General features: G+C 32.1%; 1 pseudogene; it reads right to left on the reverse strand.

Moving 5' to 3' along the window:
- Window positions 1–3,489: 3,489 nt before the first annotated feature.
- Window positions 3,490–4,299, reverse strand: LOC107628225 (ethylene-responsive transcription factor ERF098 pseudogene; annotated as a pseudogene).
- Window positions 4,300–5,395: the final 1,096 nt, after the last annotated feature.

Consider the following 5,395-nt stretch of genomic DNA (forward strand, 5'->3'; position numbering starts at 1 on the left):
ACACTCACAGATTCAAATGAACATTTCTCAAACTCAATGCACTCACCAATTTTCTCACACACTATTGCACCCATTACCACACCACACACTAACAATGCACATGCATCACAAAACTACGACATCATACATGACTGCATCACTAGAAAATCTGAAAGAGTTAAGAAATCGCCTGCTTATTTGAAGGACTACCATTGTATGATAACCCACACAGCTCACTCTAGCAACTTTGCCAACTCTAACTCTTTATATCCTATCTAACAACACTTGTTATATGATAAACTAACCCCAAAATATAAGTCCCTTTCTCTGGCCATCACCTCAAATCTGGAACCTAGCACTTATGAGGAAGCGGCTACACATAAATGTTGGAGAAAGACAATACAAGCTGAATTGACAGCTCTAGATCAGAACAGAACTTGGTATCTTAATGAACTCCCAAAAGGCAAGAAGGCTGTGGGTTGCAAATGGGTTTTTCGGGTAAAATTCAATTCCGATGGCACCATAAAAAGACACAAAGCGAGGCTAGTTTCAAAAGAATTCACTCAAGTGCAAGGAGTAGATTATGGTGATACTTTTAATCCATTTGTCAAAATGACTACCCTACGAGTAATGTTAGCATTAGTAGTGGCAAAGAAATGACATTTGAAATAGCTGAACGTCAATACTGCCTTCCTTCACGGAGATTTGGACAAGGAAGTTTATATGAATATACCACCCGGTTTGGCTGTGTCACAACTAGGTTTGCTTTGTAAATTGCAAAAGTCTCTATATGGGCTTAAGCAAGCAAGTAGACAATAAAATATTAAGCTCACTCAGACTCTTGTTGATGCTGGTTATAAACAGTTTTTTTATGATCATTTCCTCTTCATCAAGAAACAATCTGAAAGCTTCACTGTCATTCTAGTATATGTTGATGACTTGGTTTTAACCGGGAATGACATTGGCAAAATCAATTCCATCAAGCAAATTTTGGATGACAAGTTCAAAATAAAGAATCTTAGTGATCTCAAGTACTTCTTGGGAATAGAAGTAGCACGCTCTAACTCTGGAATTTACATTTATTAGCGGAAGTACGCCAGGGACCTTCTTAAGGATTTTGGTTATCTAAATTGCAAGCCTTTCTCCACCTCATTTGATTATAGTTAGAAACTCTCGAAGGAATCAGGTACCATTTTAACGGATAACACTACTTACAGACAGTTCATCGGCCGACTCCTTTATCTCACAAACACTAAACCCTAAACTCTAAACCCTCTTATACTGTGGGACGTTTGAACCAGTTTTTAGACTGTGCAACCACTTCTCACCTACAGGTTGCTTTGTGTTCTCTGATATTTAAAAGGTAGACCTGCAACTGGTCTATCTTCTCCTCTACTTCTAATCTGCATCTCACCGGATTTGTCGATGCTGACTGGGCTACCTGTGCCGATACTCGTCGTTCCGTTACCGGTTATTACTTTATGCTTGCGAACTCTCTCGTTAGCTGGAAGAGTAAGAAGCAAACTACCGTTTCCTCTACAGAAGCTAAATATAGGTCTCTTGTTGTTGTCACTTGTGAAGCTAGTTGGTTATCTTTCTTAATGGATTTCATTCATTGCCGCTTCAGAAGGCTATCACTCTATTCTGTGACAACCAATCAGCCATTCACATTGCCAATAATCCCATCTTTCATGAAAGAACCAAGTACATTGAAGTGGACCACCACATTATTTGTGAAAGCATTTGTCTGGTCTCATTGATCTCATGCTAGTTCGTTCCAAAGACCTACTTGCTGATTTTCTTACTAAGACTCTGCCACCGGGTCCTTTTCTTAGTAATATTTTCAAACTAGGATTATTAGATTTATACAATTCTAGCTTGCGGGAGGGTGTTACCTAGATTATTTTTTTATTAATAGTAGATATATGCTTACTTGTTATAATTTTTTTAGTGGGAGTACATAAGAAATACATAGTATATAAGGTGTAATAACTCAACAAATATTTTTAAAAGGAATTTTTTCATTCTTTTCAAAATGAGAAGAACTTATTTTTTTCTCTCTTAATCCCTTTTGGTTTATCAAACCATCAATATCACAGCTTCAAAACATGAGATTTTCTTCAACAAAAAATAATATTTTTATATTTTATCTAATAATAAATTAAAATAAATTATAAAAATTTAATTTATTTTTATTTTTATTTAAAAATGAAAAAATATATAATAATAAAAATATAATTAAAAAATTAATAAAAATAATAAAAAATAAAAAATAAATTATACCTCTTATTAGTATCTTTATATCCTTTCTATCAGAATAAACACAAAAAACATTAATTCAATATCTTTAAATACAATATCTTATTATCAGACAAACATGATTTTGTGCATATAAACATGATTTAGTGTCATATATATGTTGTTCTCAATTTTACATAATTCGTTACTGAATGGGAGAGAGAAGGAGGGAGTGTGCATTGGGGTTAAGGGGCTGTGATAGGAGGGAGAGGGAAAGGGGCTACGATGGGGAGGGAAAGGGAAGGGGGAGTGTGCGTCGGGGGCTGCAATAGAAAGGGAGAGGAAATGGGGGTTCCGGTGGGGAGGGAGAGGGAGGGGGTTGCGTTGGGTAGGGAGAGGGTTGCGATGGAGAAGGAGATAGAGGGGTACTCTGCGTTGGGGGAGGGGGGATTAGGATTTGTAGGGTAATTTGCCAGGTCACCAAAATACGGTGGCCATGTTAGCATTGTGCTTGTCGGAGATTTGTTCCGGCGAGTTTGGGGACACACTTGTCAAATTTTAAAATTTTTTTAAAGACTATTTTATCAATAACAAAAATCAGGTACCATTTTATCAGTACAAAAATCTTTCAAATACCAATTTGATATTTACCTCTTAAATAAATAAATGTACATGCATATTACTATCCAATTTCTCTTAATGTACATGCATGTTAGTATGTTACCAGCTAATTTCTCTTCCTGATATAATATCTTTTGTTTATGTTGTCCTTTTTTTGTTATTTTCTTTCTTTTTTTTAAGAGCACCATATTTTCATATCCGTTCAATATATTATGCCGTCTTTAATTTTAAGAATAGAATAAAATAAGATCCAAAAATTAATATTTTTATATTTTATTTAATAATAAATTAAAATAAATTATAAAAATTTAATTTATTTTTATTTTTTTATTTAAAAAATAAAAAATATAATAATAAATACAAAAAAAATACTAATTCAATATCTTTAAATACAATATCTTATAGTCATACAGACATGATTTTGTGCATGTAAACATGATTTTAATGTCATATATATGTTGGTTCTCAGTTTCATATAATTCGTTGCTGAATGGGCACATATTCTTTTCTTTAACTTAATTAGCAACGCGATCAGCACGTGGATAAGCAATGGAAATCAAAATGGAATCCAATGTTTAGCAAAAGTGGCATCATCTCTTATTTTCTTTAAACAAATTCCTGAAATTATTATAATAATAATAAAATGTCCAATTCCATTCGAAAGAACTTTGATGATGATATACATAAACAAACAAAATTAATAATCAATGAAAATAATGAACAATAAATTTCAAGCCAGATAACACTCTCGTAATTCTAAGCTAGCTTGCTTCTTATTAACCTTTGCATATGCATGATTCCATGATTCGAACGACCAATCATTCGATTTATTATATAACTAATCTCACTTATCTGTAAAATGTATGATGATCATTGCACTGGTATATATACCTATCATCATCTTGAGCTTGTTGGAGTAGTTCTTCCAACAACTTATTGTCCAAATACTCTAATTCAAAAGCACGATCATGACTATGATCACCTTGCACTATCCCCTCATTCGAATACGAACCCAAATTATATGCATTCGTGTTCGAATGAGGAGGAGGAGGAGGAGGAGGATGAACAGAAAGAGGCAAAGGCAAAGGCAAGGACGAATTAGGGTTAAGAGGAGCTTGATACTCATTTGGGAAATTGAGAATGGCCCTATGGCCACGGAAATGAAAAGCAGCAGCATCATAAGCCCTTGCAGCTTCTTCAGCAGTTTCAAATGTTCCAAGCCATATTCTTGTCCCCTTTCTTGTCGGGTCACGAATTTCCGCCGCAAATTTTCCCCATGGCCTCCTACGAATCCCTCTATACCTTACTTCAACATTATTGCCATTAGAAATTGAGGACGACGACGATGATGATGATTTCCCTCCCTCCATCAATAATTATCCCTAATTATTAGAGTAATTAATTTTTAGACACTCAAAAAAAAGTAACTGGTTCTATGTTTGATTTGTGAGCTCTGTGAAGCTTGATTGGTGGTGTGTGGTAAATGGATATAATACACTTATATATGGAGATAAAGTGACGACTAATGTTACTAAATTGTGTTTGTTATGTTGTCGTCTTGGTAAGTTTTGACCATATAGGGGGTCGGTCGTATGTGACGGTTTGAATAAAAAATAAATGAAAATAAAAAAACCCATTGTAATGATATTAGAATAATATTATTATATAATATTAAATGTAGTATGTTGAAGTTGACCCATCTAAGAAGTAAGAATAGCGGAAAAAGCAACAGGGAAGGGTTGTGCATGCATGATGCAGAGCTTATGCACACTTGTCGTTTTGCTGGCGCCCGCACGTGCATTCATCTTTCTTTCTTTCCTTTTCTATTTTTTTAATGACTACTCTAGAAAATCTCTAATTTTTTCTAAAGGAAAATCTCAAATTTGATACTAGATCTCTCGACAATTATAAACTTGCAAAGGTACGGTATAAAATATTAGGAGTTATTTGGTCTAAAGTTTTAGGAGAAGGATCACAATTAAAAAAATATAATATATATGTCGTTTAATTTAATAATTATATCAGTAATTATTTTTATAGTTCGAACTCGTCATTGTAAGGTTATACAAAAATAGCTCTAATGCTATACTAATTTTTTTTTTATCATATTTTTAGTTATTTTGTGAGAAAATAATAAATTTTATTTTTTATTTTATTTTTTGTTTTGATTTTTATGAAATTCAAAAAATAAAAAATACTAGTCATAATCCACAAAGACTCTTAAATATTCAAATAAAAAGAAGTTTTATTTTTAAAATTTAAATTAAAAAACTGATTATATATAAAAATAAAAGCATTTATATATACTTCTAATTTTCTACATCTTTTATTTCAACAAATTAAAAATTAATTTATTATAAATTTAAATTTTATTAAAAATTTATTATTAATTAATAAATTATATTATATATAATAATAATAATAATAATAATAATAATAATAATAATAATAATAATAATAATATTCGAATTTCTGATATTTATTTACGAGGGAGTTGGTCAACTACTTGATTTTTTTATACTACTAATAATTTCACGGTGATATTTTTACAGCAATG

The sequence above is a fragment of the Arachis ipaensis genome, chromosome B2 (genome assembly GCF_059453495.1).
Source record: "Arachis ipaensis isolate K30076 ecotype BB chromosome B2, ASM5945349v1, whole genome shotgun sequence".
NCBI lineage: Eukaryota > Viridiplantae > Streptophyta > Magnoliopsida > Fabales > Fabaceae > Arachis > Arachis ipaensis.